At 42.0% G+C, this 17,766-nt stretch overlaps 1 protein-coding gene across 3 annotated transcripts in view; it reads right to left on the bottom strand.

Annotated features, from left to right (window-relative positions):
• Positions 1-7,941, bottom strand: part of CHST9 (carbohydrate sulfotransferase 9) — a 258,823-nt gene extending 250,882 nt beyond the window's left edge. For 2 of the 3 annotated variants that reach the window (XM_084778421.1, XM_084778423.1), the window contains exon 1: positions 7,448-7,659. The gene's annotated coding sequence lies outside the window, so the exon portion shown is untranslated. Of the gene's footprint in view, positions 1-7,447; positions 7,660-7,855 lie in introns of those variants that run through there. The other variant, XM_084778422.1, reaches the window with a different exon arrangement.
• Between the last annotated feature and the right edge of the window lie 9,825 nt (positions 7,942-17,766).

Below are 17,766 nucleotides of genomic sequence, written 5' to 3'. Positions count from 1 at the left end.
TTGGGAGAGTGAAAATATCAGTCCATTTATATACTTGAATTCACCATTCATAGTAATCTACAAATAAACAGATCCTTAAGAGAAATGAGTAAGAGTACGAGAGGAGCGTTTTTACAAATGTGACAACAGAAGTAAAGGCAGAAAGAACACAAACCCGAGTTAGAAGGCAATGCAGTCCATGCCTCCAATACTGAGGACAGGACACAGGGGGCAAGTGAGTTAGTGAGTTAGTGGATCCCACTTAACGAAAGTGTGACCAGACAGTAGCAGCATGAGACAGAAGCTCAGCCTACATAAAGATCCTGTTTCTGTAGCTCTATGGCTTTCAATGAGGTTAGTGTCACCCCTTGGCAATATCTTAGGAAGGGGTGTGTACCCTCAGAGGAGTCACAGTTGGAGCAGTGACTGTGCCTTTCAGTAGGAGGTCAGGGGGTCCCACATAATGAAACCTCCCAAATATTTCATACAATAACACATGTGTCATTGAATGGAGGTTCTGAATATCAAAGCATAGGATGGTGCCTTTCATAATTAGCAATGTACAGCGAGGTTGCTAGGGGGTGTAGGCACTCTGCGTGCTCTGCCATCTGACTTTGGAGCAGAAGCAGTGTAACAGTAATAGAATCGGAAAGCAGCAGCAGCACTGAATCCATAGTTTTCACCTGAGTTTCATTTGTTTCCAACACCATGGAAGTCAACGGCAGAGCCCTTTGCAGTAGAGTTTCTACCACTAAGTAACAAACAGAGTAAACATGCTCCATGGAGCTGTCAGAAGTTTGGAGGCAAAGAGTTAAGAGTGTTCACTGTCTTATTTGCAGAAACACAGGTCCAAATTTCTTCTGCTCCAACCGTCTGTATTTGACTTGGCAGGTATTCCCAATTTGACAGTAACAACTCTTTCCTTCTTCCTTCTCCACACAAGTCAGCCTGCTTGGTGATTAATCTACCTTTGTTTCTGTCTACCCTCGCTGTCTCATTTTCCTGGATTTCTTACACCCCATTTCTTCTATATATTTATTGTCTAAATTCACATTTATTCGGTGTGCATCTATACTAGTGCATATGCAAGCACAGGAGCTCTGGCTCCCTTCTGTGTTCTTGTGAAGTTATCTTTAAGCAGCACAGAGAAATGCACATGGTTACAAATCATTGTTGACTTGGGGCTCCTTTTCAATACTGATATTTTAGCTAACTATATCAGTGCAAATTACATTTCAAAATATTAATGATTTAACACAAAATATTTGTTTTTATCAGGAGGTGGAGACGAAAGACCGAGGATCAGAGTCTGATGCAGCGACTGTTCATCCAATCAGACTTCTGCGTTCATCAACACCTCTGCATCATTTGGCTTTATAACTACCACAGACCAGTGATGTTGTCACAGGCAGAGAGCATTAACACTCATGTCTTACTTCACAGTTTACTACGCAGTGTCTGGGTTGGAGTCAGTCAGAGTGGGTGTCTGGTTTCTGCTTTGCCATTCACTACCAGTGTAGCCATCAACTCACCATGACCCCTCTGGGCCACCATCATTTTCCTTAACTATTAAGTTGTAATAAATTATTTTAAAAGTCTTTTCATCTCTGTGAAAAATGTATGGTTTTCATTCTAACATGTCAGCACTGACCAAGAGAAATAGATTCCCATGCTAAATGTAATATATATATATATATATATATATATATATATATATATATATATATATATATATCCTGTAGGTCTCAATTTTTATGTTTCCAACCACAATATTTCCTTTAAAATACTCATTCTAGTCTAGTTTCTGAAAAATGTCATGCTTATAAAAACTAAAATGTATCCCTCCACATTTAGCAGGAAGTGCATTTATTCTGAGGACATAGTCTCCACGCTGAAGGCTACATCTCCTTTCTTATTGCCATTCTCTCCACATCTATAAAAGCTACAATTTGGCTGTGAATTCTTGCAATAAAAAAAATGATCTTATCTGCTCTTCCAAGCATATATTTTTGGCACGCCTAACCTTTGACCCAGCAGTTTTCCGATCCTTTTGAGTCCACAGGGTCAGTGACTCCACACAGACTATATGCAACTAAACACTGACTATAAACAAAGCGTTTAACTGCAACTGCTGTGGGTGAACCAGCTTCTTGTTCGAGCAACTATTTCATCCACAAGCAATTTTTCCCTAGAGCTTTTGCAAAACACAATAGAAATCTGTTAAATTGGCAGTCTTGCTGAACTTCAACTATTTTATCTAGCCGGGTCCACGTAACAGTGGACACTTGAAAGAGGCCCGTTGACGAAATGAGGTTTTGATTTGGAACATAGGTGCAGAGATCAAAGGAGCCAAATCCCTCATTCAGATGGCTTCTTGCTGCCACTGCTTCTGCAAATTCCTCCACAAGGTTTGGGGATGCCGCTCAACACCGTGCACAGGTGTGGGCTTTAGGAAAACACTTGAAAATTTAGCTTATTGTGAAGCCTGTAAATTAATGTTTCTCTTTAGCTTTCATAAACACTCATTATGATTCTTTAAGACATATGACTAACCTCTGTTAGATGTGAAGTGAGACTAATGTCCCCAAATTTGGACTAAACCACCCTTAGATGGAGGCTGAGATGATGGCTCGGTGCCTGAAGGCCTTGCTGTGCAACCATTGAGCACCTGAGCTCAGCTCTCCCAGCACTCAAGTAAAAAGCTTGCAGTGGAAGTCCCTGCCTGTATTCCTAGCACTGGGAGCTGAGAACTGGCAGATCCCTGAAACTCACTGACCAGACAACAGAGTCAATCAGTGAGCTTCAGGTTCAATGATTACCTCAGAAAATATGTTAGAGAGCTACAGAGGAGGACACCAGTTACCTTCAGTCTCATGTGTCCAGACACACACACACACACACACACACACACACACACACACACACACACACACACCTCATTTTCCCAGGACTATATCCAATGCCTGACATGTCCCATTAAATGGCATACAATAGTCTTGATTATTTTGCTGTGGATTGTGGATAATTCACTGAAAAGTTTTTGTTTCAGATTTGCTTATTTCTGTCACCCAGCTTGTTTCTGGGCAAGATGCCCACCTGCCCCACCTCCTTAGAAACCGGTTTGGGTGTTTGAGCCATGTAAGCTCATTTAAAAATTAACCTAAACAAAAACAGAATTAGAAAGGCAACTTGCCCACAATAACAATGAAATCCTTTTCAAACCAAACACATAACGTATTCTAAAGACAAACACAAATGACTTTTTAAATAACCATGATTTTAGATTATCTTTGCCTCTATTCCTCTCATTAGAATGAATAATTCAGAGCGCTTACTATACATGGTAGAACAGCTTCCCCTCAATAATTCATTTTTAGTACACCAAAAAATAAGAGGTAACACATTCTTATGTAAGAAACAAAGACCATATTTTTAAGGGGAACTTTACATTCAGAATTATCTATAGTTTGGGTTTATTCTCTTTACTGTGCTGCTTCCTCTAAGTTAAAGCCTTAAGATCAGGGTAGTCCATGACACAGGTGACAGGAAGCCCTGCTCTGTGTTTCACTATTCTTTAGGTATCAAATACTTGCAATCTGAGCAAAATCACCACAATCTTTCCCCTAAAATGAAGGAAGTAATTTGTTGTGCTACAGCCAGACCTGAGTAAAAGTAATATTTCTAACATTCTGTCCATCCTTTAGGATTTAATTTTGAGTGAAAACAATCCCCAAACTTTGGGGGATAGGGCAACTTCTGAACTCTGTAAGCAGATACACACATGTGTGTGCACACAGAATTTTTTGTGACATAAATAAACATAAAGACTTGAAGTGAAATTTGAGCCTATGCAAAAAGTCATCCACAGTGGTGCAACTTTGCAATCTCAGAGCTGGGAAGGTGTAGAGAGATAGCTATGGGGCTTATTGGTAGGTCAGGCAAGGCTAACGGTAAGCCCCAAGCCAATGAGAGACCTTGTCTCAAAAACCACGGTCGATAAACCTGAGGAGAAACAACCACAAAACTTCTTCTGTGGCTTCCACATGCATGTGCATGCATGCATCCACACACACTCACACACAAGGTGCATCTTCATACACATAAGCACACAGTACATACATGTACACAAAATCCTTTCTAATATTTGAGTTATAGAATGGGGAATTTGATGGAGAGGGATTTGAAAACCTTCAGTTTCTCTTGAATGATAACATGTATAAAACAGAGATTGTTAGTGAATTTGTCAATTACATGCATACTGACTCATTCACATCCAAGACATATGTGTAGAATACTATTATCCATGAATCATTCATCTTCTATAAACTACCCTGTGTTAACACTCTCCACAGTAGAGTGGAGAGTGGGATATGACTTTCTCACATACTCTGGTGTCTCACCTTTGACCATGTCCCCTGGAGGGGGAGGCCTGGTGGCATTCAGAGGAAGGACAGCAGGTTACCAAGAAGAGACTTGATACCCTATGAACATATACAGGGGGAGGTAATCCCCCTCAGGAACAGTCATAGGGGAGGGGAATAAGGGGAAAATGGGAGGGAGGGAAGAATGAGAGGATACAAGGGATGGGATAACCATTGAGATGTAACAAGAATAAATTAATAAAGGAGAAAAAATGGGGGAAACAACTACCCTGTGTTATGGATAGCAATATTTGTGGAAGAAATGCCATGAATTATTTAGGTCTACATATGGTGTTGGGGGGAGAGGGCAGGGGGTGTGGTGTGATGTGGTGATTGGAGTAAGAATGGCCCTACCTATAGGCTCATATGTTTACATACTTGGTGAAACTGTATGGGAAGGATTAGGATGTGTGGATTTGTTGGGGAAGGTGTGTTACTCAGAGTGGGACTTCGAGGTTTCAAAAGACTGGTGCCATTCCCAGAATGCATTCTATTTCCTGTTCCTGGTTCACGGTGTGAGCTATTAGCTATTCTTACTGCCAACCCTTTGCTCCACCATCATGGACTCTAATCCTGAAGCCATGAGCTCAGTTAAATGCCATCTTTTATAAGTAGCCTTGGTCAGGGTGCTTTTTCAGAGAAACACAATTGGATAAAGGAAGTGAAACAGGAGGTGTAAGTGTGTGGTGCGTGTGCATAAGAGGAAGGATGGAGGACAGCTAGGTAGGGTCTGCTCGCCCCTCCTGTTATGTAAGTCCTGGGAATTGACATCAGGTCATCAAGCTTGGCAGCAGGCACCTCACTCCAGTGAGCCATCTCTCTTTCCCTATATCTGTTTCCTTCAATGTCTGAAATAATTAGTTTTCTACTTTGTAGTGTTTTTTCCCCATAAGATGGTAGACCCAGAAGGCTGTCATAGTCACCTTTAGAGATCAAGACATGTTACACCCATGTCCTCAGGGCACCAAACGATGCCCATTTCCACCACGAAGGAAAATAATATCATCTGGAAGATACTGTGGCTGCATTAATGTCCAGCTTCTCTGTAGTATCAGAAGATGAGAGTGCAGAGAGTTAGACTCTCCTTGGCCAAATGGCTCAAGACTTTCGATTTCTTCCTTGGTTGGAACCAAAGGTGTGCTGGGGAAACTTAGCAGCCTGACAACGTTAGTGAAGCTCAGGTCAACTCGGTGCTAGTGTCAGCTTTGGGGATGCTCAAGCGAAGGTGTGAAGTGAGGAAGCACGCTCAAGTACCTGTGAGAATAAGCCCTCCTGCTGCAAGGGAGTGGGAGAGAACAGATGGTTTGGGGATGATTTAAAACACTTGTTTCTGGACTGTCACCAAGCTCCTATATCTCACAATCTGATGTTCAGTTAGTAAATACTAACTCTATACACAAGGTACTAGTTTTCTCAAGAGAGGTGCTATCCTAATGGAGATGTTAAAAAGCCGATGAAACAAGAAAAAAAAATTACTCCTCATTGTTTCTAGGTGTTTGATAAGCACCGTTTCTTACTGACTATTTAATCACAATGTTTCCCATTTAATGGTAGTTTAATTTCCCCCTTTTACTAAGCAACTGTGAGTGTCCAGGTATTCTGTCTGAAAGCTTTGGGTAGAATTATAAATTCATTCTGCCTCAAAGGGATTCATTTTGGCTGAAGCGCTTCATTTAAACAGCAGTAATAAATGTGGAAGTTGAGAACTTTTGCCCATGGAAAACAATGACATTCTTCTTATCCTCAATTTGGTGGACAGGCATATGGTGTTATGATTATGCTGGGGAAGTGGCAGGTGGCAGAGCCCTTGAATCAGGGAGACCGATACAAAGTATGGTCACACTGTGCTTTGTGTGAGTCTGCAAGAAGTCCCCGTTCTTTAAGCCAGCAGGAGCAGGGACAGTAAAAATAAAATGACATACAGCTAGAATAATTTTGGGGAGTGAATACTGGTAATCAGAAAGGGGGAAACCCGAAACGAGGAATTTCCTATTTAAACGTCCACAGTGTTTGGGTTTGGATTCCTTGGTACAACAAGGTGGGGTTGCTCTCGGAAACAGTCTGCTTTTTACATACATTCCCTTCAAAACTCTACCACAGATTCAGGTACAGTTTGCTTGCGGGCTGATTGGGGACAGTCAACTGGGATGGGGGGAGGGGAGAAAGAGAGAGAGAGAGAGAGAGAGAGAGAGAGAGAGAGAGAGAGAGAGAGAGAGAGAGAGAGAGAGAGAGAGAACAGCTGTAGACTTCACACTTGGGAACTTAGTTCACAAGAACTCCTGAGAGACTTCAGACATTAGTAACTACCTTTTAGCCTTTCTATAGAAACATGCGGATGGACAGGATGTTCAAAGGCGGCAGAAGAGAGAGGGGTGGGAAATGGCACAAGAGGAACCCCCACAGTGATGGAAACCATGCATCCTTCCTCACTCACCTTCTTCACACCTGAGGCTCAGTTTACCCCTCTCAAGACCTCTCTTGCTCCACCAACACCCAGCCTGGGATTGGGAATTTAGCTCTCGCCTGGCTGGCAGTCTCTGCAAGGTCTTGCAGAGTTTGGGGCCAGTGCAAAGGAGGCACTAGGGCAGGGACGCTCATCTTTCTACCAAACAAGCCAGAGGACTGGACAGACCGGCGCTGGGAAACTCAACACTCTTCTCTCCGGTGTCCTGTTTCCAAGCTTTACCTGTCCCGACCCGGTGTGTCTCCAGAATACTGGAGTTCACGTGAACCTCGGGGATGGGGGTGGGATGTGGGCAGGAGTTCAGTCCAGGTACCCACTAAGTTACCCCTGAGTGCATACACTAGCCTCCAAGTCTTCAGACCCTCTCTCTTTCCCAGCACCTTGCAGGGCTAACAAAGTGTACTGAAGTCGGCCAGTGACCCAAGAGGGAATTACACGAGTCAAAAGATGACACTCAGCCCGGGGGGGTGATGAAGGTACCATGCACATCTCTCCCGCCCACAGCTGCGCCCACCGCCCGTAAGCCCGAAGGCGCACTGACTCAGGGTACCGAGTATCCCCCAGCTCCAGTGCGGTTGGTTACCTTGGCATCGGTCCCCGGCTCTTTGCAGGTACTGCTCCGGCAGAGCGGGCTAGGGAAGAAACTTGCCCACGCTCCGGGGCAAACTCTGCGAACGTCTCCGCGCGGCGGGCCGCTGGGTGCCGGAACAGAGTACTAGGAGAGCTGAGCAGCTCGGGGCCCCGCAGATCTCTGAGGCAGGCGGCAGGGGCTGCGGCACCGCCCACGAGTCCTCCCGCCACCGCCAGCCGCGCCCCCGCAGCCCCGCGGCTCCGCCTCTCGCCTTTAATCTCCCTTCCCTCTATCCCTCTATCCCAGCTGGTTCCGGCTCAACCTGACTCTGAGTCCTGGCCCTCAAGTGCGTCTAGTGGCTTAAGTGACTATGGGCTCCCGCAGCAACAGAAGCCCTTGCCTTGTCCTTTGGGAACTCACCTTTGGTCTTCTCCCTAGGGCTCCGACCCACAGTCCTGAAGGACAAGTCAATAATAGGGTATCTCATGGACTATGAAGACTTCAGAATTTTTCTGGTTTGAGCAGAGGTTGTTTGCTTGCTCCTTTTCCTTGTTCCTGTTTAAGAACAGCGCAGCCAAGGGCTTTTTAAGTGCCGGATGTGCTTTGAGGGACTTGAACAGCGACTTTGTATGAAGTTGTCACTGGTAGTAACTGAGACCCAGTAGCTTTCAGGCCCTGCCGATCAAACTCGGACAAGCTGGAGCTGGCAGCTTGTGAAGAGCTTTGTAAAGAACAAGACTACAGCAATTAACAAGGGAAAAAATTCATTGATTAACGCATATTAAGGATTAAATTTTAGCTCCAAATATGCTAGCAATTATCTTGACCAAACTAGGGCAAAATAAAATCAAGTGAACCGAACCGGTGATTGCTTAGTTTGCGTTCAAGTAGTTTCTATAAGTTCACAACAAAACCGCAAGAAACTTTCTTTGAAAGCATTAAATAGTGAAACTGTCCTGAGCTTTTCAGTCCAGACAGTCTGTTCTAATGGCGAACTTCGGTGGGTGCACTGGCCTTCTGACGCCAGTTCCTCTGAAACAAAACCTAGTTTATTTTTCTCTCAAGATGCTTTTACTTTTACTCATCTTAAAACTTACAGCAAAGCACATACCACGGAATTCGCCATTTTACTTGCTTTTGGTGTGCTGCTCAATGGTGTTTTATATATATATATATATATATATATATATATATATATATATATATATATATATATATATATATATATTTACGTTGTAAAATAGATTTCTAAAATTTCTCATGCTAAGAAACAGAAACTCTTCATCCATCAGACAATTGGGCCCCTTTTCACTCCCTTCAGCCTCTATGAGGTACCCTTGTACTATACTTTTTGCTTCTGCAAATTTGGCTGTTTAGACTTCTGATAGGATTAGTATCCACAATATATAAAGAGCTCCTACCACAACAAAAAGTCAGATCACCTGATGACAAAATGGGCAATTAGGTCAAATGGACTTCTTAAGAGCTGTTCTTTGTGCCTTGGCTTCTTGTCAGCACATGGGACCATCTTATCTTATCGTATAGGGAATTCCTTCCCAGGCTGAGTGATTTTCCAGGGCACAGTTAATGCTCTCTGAGCTAAACTTCACTGGCATGTGTTGTTCTTCCATGAATTTACAGGCCCTTGTTTGCCCCCCAGGGCCCCCCTTTTAAGTTGTCACCATCCAGGGAGCAACTTCTGATTAGACTTGCTTGTGACAGACTGAGTATTTGAGGTTGTTGTGAGATTTTCTAGTTTTCATAAGCTATTTCATTCACTCACCTGCCACATAGGACAGTAAATACTAGGAAAACTATGACTTTTCATTCATGAAACTGTGCCCAAAATTTTGACAAATTTTTCGAATGGCTGGATTGAGTTGAAACTTGAATTGTTGTCAATATCCAAGGTTTTCTCAAGCAAATGCCGAGGACCCGCGTCCAATGCTTTGTCTGCTGCATTTATTTACGGTTTCTGAGAAGTGAAAACAACATCAGTTAATTTTACATCTAACCTAATTTAAATTTTACATCAAGAATTAGTTCTAGAACATGGCTTCACATCTCTAAGCTCTCCAGGCTATTAATTTTGCATAGTTACATACTTTTCATTTCTTTGCATGTTACGTGTTCAAGTGTTGACTGGTTCCGAGCAGCCTTGAAGCATATGGCTTACCCTCCTTTAACGTGGAGGTAACGATGGTGATCCTAAGAGAGGCTTCTCCACCACAGCTCAATGACAAGAGCACTGCTGAAGATCAGTCTCTGGCAGGTGGGAAATGTACACAATAAAGATGCTTACACAGCTCGTTCACACCTACAATGAAGATGCAATAAACTGAGGGGTGGCGGTCTACACCTATAATCCTAGTCCTGGCAGCACGTGAACTCTGATGGGAGGGAGTGGAGGCACATGTCTCTGAAAGTCACTGCGACTGTCAATCAGTGTGGGCCTGTTTTCTTTAGAGGCCCTATCTTAAGAAAATAAGATGGAGAAGAATTTAGAGAGACTTCCTGATGTGGATGTCTGGTTCCCACAGGCACAGATGCGCAGCCCCACATGAAAGCTTGCATACACCACACACACACACACACACACACACACACACATGTTAAGCTGTGAGTATAGCACCACTATTGAATAGCTCTCGTTACTTGTGCTTTGTGTTTTCAGACCATGTAGGTGTTAACGATGATTTGGCTTAATGGGTAGCCAAAGTTAGAACTCAGCAGAATGCCTTTCAGACACTATGCTGGGTCATGTGGGCATCACACATACCTCCGCACCATGTTATTTACAGCTCCTAGTCTTTTATGAAAGGAAAGCAAAGATGTATTGACCTGGAAGCAGTTATTTTTACAGGAGTCAACAGAGCATAGTGGGGTAGCTGCAGCCATTTCCTTTATCTTATCTTGCTCTTATTCTTCAGGGCAGAAAGCAAACAAGACAAAAGATGATAAAAGGCTTTGTGCTCCTTCAGGATCAAGAGAACATAACTGCTCTACTGAGGCAGAAGAAAAGTGCAGCACAAGCCTTGCAACAGAATCCATGGTCTTTTCTAGATGTTTCTAGAGAAAATTAAAGCTACACGGCCTAAAAGAGAGAGAGAGATTTAAATATGTTTCTTGGAAATATTTTTCCTTGACAATATGAAATGGAGAAAGTATCAAAGACCTAGGCATTAGTGTACTTACTCATTCTTTTGGGGAGAGTGTGTGCTAGTGTATGCATATTAATACAGTATATGGATGCAGTGCACGCACATGTGTATGTGGGTACACGTGGCTGTGTGCACACTTGCTGCCTTTCTTCAGCTCGTCCCTTTGAAGCAGGGTCTCTCACTGACCTTAGAGCCAGGCTGGTTGACAACAGGCTTCGGTGATCTTCCTGCCCCTGCCCTCTCACAACACCGGAACTACGGGCAAGTGTGTGCATATCCAGCTATTTACATGGACACTGGGGATTTGAACTCAGGTCCTCATGTTTGTGTGGCAAGCACTCTTAGCCCGAGTCATCTCTGTAATCTCAAAACTGTATCTTTCCACATGAAATTGGTGAAGTCTGTTGTGTAGCTCTGCATGGCATCTGCAGGCATAGTCAGTGACCTTCATGGCACTAAATGACCTTTTGACTTTGGAACTCCTGTAATGCCTGCTCAAGGTCATTTACCTTGACAAACATCCTTGGCACTTGCCTCCTTCAATGCATCCATTCCCAAAGTGACATCCAATGTGAGCTATAATCTGAAAGTAAAATGTAGATGTGGACTTTTCTTCAGTAGGAGAAATTCAAATAAAAGTGTGCCTGCTGCCAGGAGCTTAGGTTGAGTGGTCAGGAGTTATCTGTGGTATGCAGAACGGGGTGTCATACAAAGTACCGTACAAATGGGCTGTCTGCAACTTAAGAATGCATTTTAATCTCAAAAATAAAAAATACAAAAGGCAAAGCATTACACACTTTCAGTAAAAGGTAATTTAGAAACAGTGATTTATCCTCACCACAACAAACATCATATGATAATTTTTAGAATATAAAAATTATTGTGTTCTATAGAAATAAAGAAAAATATACCTGCATTAACTTTTTAAGAATCACATTCATCTCTTAAATATTAAGGTATAGAAGAAAGGTATATGGTATATGGCTTGCAGATATATATATATAAGCATAAATTGAGCATCAGAAGAATACTGAAGAAAGGGGGCAGGCCATGAGAAAAATCAATTATGCAAAGAAAGAGGATTTATAACATATGAGGAAGAACCCTTTAAACAACTTAACACTTTAAATTATAAAATATGATACTGGTTAAAGGGAAAAATGTAAGATAATTAATAGCAAATGACAGTGAAACAAGATGTATTGCCCTGGCTTTTGTGTATCTGTTTCCTCAAGGAGGGAGTAATTCACAGTAAGTTGGAATAGTCTGTACCCAACAGTTTCAGTAAATAGAACAGCTCAATAAATATGTATTGATTGGTTGATTGAATAAAAACTGCTTGCAGTTATTTTAGAAAAATCAAAGTTACTTGGAAAGTTATGTGTCTAATTCTTTAAACTAAACAAATTTGCATTTTCTCCTAAAAATGAAATAAGAATTTTATAAAAGGTGATGTCTTCATGTAACAAAACTTAAGGTAGAAGTAGAAAAATCTTACCTGCAGCTGTGCTGCTGTGTACAGAAATTTTATTTTAAACATTAATTGGTTTAATTATATTCAAGTTGAGCCATTTTGTTTTCAATTGTCTGAAACAGGAAAAATTCCATGTGAGCAGTTTATAAAAATGTAACTAATGTAAACTAATATTGGATGCAAAACTTTCTTTTCCAAGGGGTGTTGAGTTTTGAGTTATTAATGTAGCCAATAAAATAAATTGATAAATGACTTCAAGACTTTAAGTGAAAATAAAATTAATTGGAAATAGTCTACATTGATGAGAGCCCTTCAATACTGTAAGTTTCTATACTGTCACATCAACACAGAACTAATGACAGATCATTTTTTGCCAAAACTTTTATCAATTAATTCATTAAACATGACCCATCTAGTCAGTATCACTATTATGTGTTGGTACACTGGTTACAAAAATTAATAAACCATGGTTGCTTTTAAATGATGGTAACTGAACAAATCTATATCAATAGATTTAGGAATAGAAAGGTTTCAGGAGAAAGGCACACCCACAGAGGAAGAGATAAAGGAAGAGAAAAAGCCAGCCAGCCAGACAGGGAGGGAAGGAGGCAGAGAGGGGGAGAGAGAGAGAGAGAGAGAGAGAGAGAGAGAGAGAGAGAGAGAGAGAGAGAGAGAGAGAGAGAGATATCCGAGAGATCCTGGGAGTAAACAAAAACAGCTTTGCATTATGTTTAAGGGGCATAGTTTTAGGGTGTGTGTGTGTGTGTGTGTGTGTGTGTGTGTGTGTTCAAAAGGAAGAACAAGCTAGCTGGTCAAAAATGATGGAATTAAGAGAAGCTGTCAATGGTGTGTCCTAAGATAAAACACTGCAGTAGAACACAGATAATAATTCTATAGCCTCCCTTCCCATGCAGTGAAATGTCCCCTTGCCCAATACTGGGAGTACCTATGATATATAGCTCACCTCACCAAAACTAATATCATTTCAGCCGCTAGGGACACAGACCATGGTGACTGTCCTAACCTTTTTGAGGAACGGATTCTATTGACTGCTCCTTCAATATGCGTTATCTTTAATGGAAAGATGAGCTTTATCAAGTGATAGAGTGATAAATAATGAGTTTTTAAAACCGATGTATAAATCAAAATTAATATAAAAGTCACAAATCCTCATATTGGTAGGCTCACATAATTAACATATGAAATCATGAATGTATAGCAGATGCTAATTCTAATATTCATCTTTAAAGTGAGTGGGAAAAAAGGACCAGGTCAGTTTAATATCATTAATAATGAATATGTTGTTCATTTGTTTATATCCCAATTTATGCCAACATATTGTTATTCTTCCTAGCTTCTGCATTTTTGGTCCATTTTTCATTTCTCTTTCTATTGTAATATAAAGGAAAATGTTAGTAATCCTCTCCTAATATTTAGAACAGAGAAAAGAAAGTTAATAATCTTTAGATATTTACCTTCCTGCTTTGTATTTCTGAGAGGCAATGACAGAAATTTAAACTGAAAGACTGCCTAATTTCACAGAGGAAAAACAATCCTATTCTTGGCTTATTATTGTAAACTCAACTTGAACTTTATAAGTGAAGGCAAAGTAAATGAATTCTCTTCCTCAAGCCCCTCTTTCCTTCCTTCCTTCTCCCTTCTCCTCTTTCTCTTCTCTTTTTCTCTCCTCTCCCCTCCCTTCCTCTCCTCTCCTCTCCTCTCCTCTCCTCTCCTCTCTTCTCTTCTTCCCTTCCCTTCTTTATCCCCATTCCCCTTTCGCTACCTCCTCTTCCTCCCTTCCTCTTCTCCTCTGATCTCTCCTTTTCCTCCTTTTCCAGGGCCCACTTTGCCCTCCCCTTTCATTCTCTCTTCTTGTACTGCTCTCCTGAGGGTCTTGCTGTATTGCTCCGACTGGCCTTGCATTCCTGGGCAACACTGATGCCTGTCTTGCCCAAGGAGCTATCTCTTAAGACACATCCTAACAAGAGGGTTCAAGCTGGAAAATCTCTTGAAGCAACCATCACAAAAGTTGTATCTCAGTTGATTTTTAAGCTAAATATTGACGGGGTGGTAGGATATCAGAGTTTCCCCCATAGCTCTCGTCTTCTCCTTCTCTCCCATTCGTCTGCTTTATAGACTATGCTCAGTTATGTACATTGTAATGTTTGATACACAATGCCCATCTCACCCTGTAAAAGTTGTCAGGTAAAGGCATTCCCATATCATAGTTACACATTGATACAGTGGAAATTTTGTTGTGGGGTCACACATTTTATAAACTTTTGCAATGCCACAGCTGAAAGACCTTATGAGATTTCTTGTTTTCCTCAAAGAGATGGTATAAGGAGCCTGTGATGTCTGTTTTCAGACTTACCTGACCAGTGCCAGGTCACTTCTTCCTGACTCAGTGTCCATAAACTACAGAGCTGCTGTGTGAATGGATTTTTTTAGGCACTGCTAAAAGCAAAGGAATAAAATACCCCAATGGCATATGTTACTCTTTGCAAAATGCTGGTATCACTACTTTGAAGGTGCAAATATCATCTCAGGTTTAGGAGTTCACCAGAGACTGTTGTAAGCTGATTGAAGACTTTATAGGAGAGAAAGCTTCTAGAAAGGCAAAAGCTTTCCCCAAACTACAATGTGCCTATTGTTAGTTTTATGCCTATGTGGTGAATATGAGGATTTAAAACAAGAAAAAGCAAAATGCCAAGAGCTCTTCCATAGCCATGTGTAAAATTTTATGTAACTCATTAAGGGTGATAAAATCGTATTACTTTTTGCCATTAAAAACTATTGTGGATGTATTGAACATCAGTGACTCTTATAGAATATTTCAAAAGCTGCAATGAAATAGTCTCACCAGCAAGGAAAAAGCATAAAGCGTAGGGAGACAAAGAAGACGCCCAGAGTTTGTTCCTTCCACTTGACTTGAGTATCTCCACAGCATGTCTATGCATGAGAAAGAGTAAATATCTATAGATCACATTGCCTACTGTGTGTAGTCTCTCATCTTGGCAGAATAAATGTGAGTCCTGCTAAACATTGCTCTTCCGTTTAAATTTTACCTGCAAAATTATTTTCCCCCAAACAATTTTCTGGCATATATTTCTTTTCTGCAGGAAAATAAAGGACTAAAAAAGACATATCAGCTATCAAAATATAAAATACTGAGAATGCTCATTAGTGAGAATAGAACTATGTCAGCCAAGTTAGGAACATTCAGGCTTATTATTCCTTTTGTTAATTTACAGATTAAAGTATGAAGTATAAAAATCCTAGGGGAATTCTTACCATGTGTGCTTCTTTATCCTGGCTTCCATAATATCAGAAAATATAAACACGGAAATATAAGTGGAGCAAAGCCATGTATTTACATCTGACACCAAAAAGTGCCTGACACACTGTGGGTAAGCAACAATCAATTTACCAATAGGACTGTATTTAATGTAATATCCTCAAGAAAAGGCAAATAACCTAACACTGTTTTCATTGTCTTCAAGATGGAAAAAAAAATGGGAAAGGTTAAAAGCAACTTGAGTAGCCTAATGGGGAAGCAGCAAACACCACATAACATATACATGTTGCTCTATCTTATTCTGGGTGGTCCTTGGCCATTGGTCTCTGTGGGTAAAGGGGCAGAAGCAATGAACTAGGACTTCATGAACGGTGATTCAATGGCCTGTAAGCATGAATGGAAGTGACCTCTCAGGATCAGCTTCAGGGAGGCAGATCAATTTTATTCAGGGTAAATGAGGGTTATATATAACTTTGAGGAGGAGGATATCTAGGGTGGGAAAATGGGGCAAGCTGCGAGGTGCCACGCCTTAATATGGCGTAGGCTTCCGCCTTCCGCCATCCCGACGGCGAGCGCTCTCTAAGATAAACAAGTCCTTATATGGCAAAAAGCTGTGCAAGGGTAACTGGTGATTTGATGACGAGCAGTCCTGCTCTGACGCAGACCTATGAGGAGGTGGCACCTGGCATGAGCTGATTGGCCCTTGAGTTGTACTTAAGCTTGGCCCTTCCCTTCTTCGGGGCCATTCCCACTGAGCTTAATCCTGAGTAAAGATCTCGGGAAGAAGTCTGGTTGTTGGTGTCTTATTTCTGCTGGATGGTGCGGCGCCGACAGGAAAAGGTCATTGGCTGAAGGATTAAGGTACTGAGATGCCTCCTTTACATGGAGAGGCATTCCAGGAATCCCAGGTGCTTACTGAATGTGTTTCTTATTGTGAGAACAGGTTAGAACTCATTTTTCCTAAGGTCTATGTGACATTCTTTGTGCTAGAGGGTGTGGGGGTCTGGGATTCCCAGGCAGAGAGGAGGAAGCCTTTCCAACAAAGGAAGTCCTCCACTTTGCCTGAAGCTCAGGGCTTTCATTTTATGGTGGACTGTGCCCTTAGCAGCAGGGTTTCCCCTCAAATACATGCATATATGTACGTGTACACACCCTCTACAGATATGGAAATTTCCTGGTCTTCTGGGCTCTGGTTGGCTTACCGTTAGAGGGACATTGGAGTGAGAGAACAGAGTACACCCTTATTTCTTTTTAGTTCCTGCTTTTTGAGATGTGCTTCTAAAGTTCATGTCAGCATCTGCTCAAAGCTCTGGGACCCAGGATTACTTCCTCTTTTCCCAGCTCCAATGGTACCAACTCCACCCTTTTCTCTGGTGTTCTACACTGTCTCTGAATGATTTCCTTCCAAGCCCTTTCATCTCTGTAAGACAATAAATCCACTATGCTTGTTGTAGTGTCCCCAGGTCTTATTTTGCCATCTGGCATAATGTCCTTTACCTAGTAGAAAGAAACCATAAAGACTAGCTTTCCAGAAGAAGGCACATTTCAGAGGGGTAGAGGCATGTCATTCATTCATCTAATCATTCCTCCCTTGCCTTATTAGATAGTCCTTGTCAGCTCATGTCTTTCTCTGGGTACCATGCATGGTCTACAGTCAGAATAACAGTGGGTCACCAGGTCTGCTGGAGAGGAGTGAAGCCAGGTGATCACTCATGCTCTTGGAAGCTACTTAACTTTGGAGCCGCAGTTCAGTCAGTGGGAGAATAAAATGAAAATTAACTCCAGACGTGAGGAGTGAGGGTAGGAGTGGTGAGAAGCATGCGTGGTAGTTTCTACTCAGGTCCGGCGGTGAGAAAGAATGTGGGGGTATTTGGAGAAAGAAACATCTTAGGATGGCTGAAGCTTAGGATGTGATGGAGTGAGGCATAGGATGTTGCAGGTATTAGCAGGAGTTTTCCATGCTGTTTTAAGGATGTAAACTTTGTTTCAAAAGCAATGAGAGAAGGTTAGGAAATAGACCACCGTGGAATCGCACTTCCAGGAAACCCATGCTGCATGCAAGGCTGGAGACAGGGAAATGTGTGACGACCGGGACCTTTGCTCTCACAGCCAGGGGATGATAGTGACATGAGCTAACGTCTGAGCTCTGGGGTGGGGAATGCAGAGAGGAGGAAGAAGTGGAACCTTAGATAACCAGATGCTGGCAGCATAGGCCCCAGTGCGTCGGACAAGTACATGGAGCTCTGCTTAGCAACATGAAGGTGAACTTCAACCTCATAACCTTTCAAGATGTTCAGTCAGGCATTTCCAGTGTAGAAACAGCCATTGTTCTGAGCTTTCATGGTAGACTGGCCTTTCTGTCTTTATAGTAATTTGAACAGGGTTCACCAGAGGGGTG

The sequence above is a fragment of the Acomys minous genome (genome assembly GCF_964271855.1).
Source record: "Acomys minous genome assembly, chromosome: 4".
In the NCBI taxonomy this organism is placed as follows: domain Eukaryota; kingdom Metazoa; phylum Chordata; class Mammalia; order Rodentia; family Muridae; genus Acomys; species Acomys minous.
The sequence above is the reverse complement of the archived record's forward strand: the minus strand, read 5'-3'. Positions and strand labels throughout refer to the sequence as shown.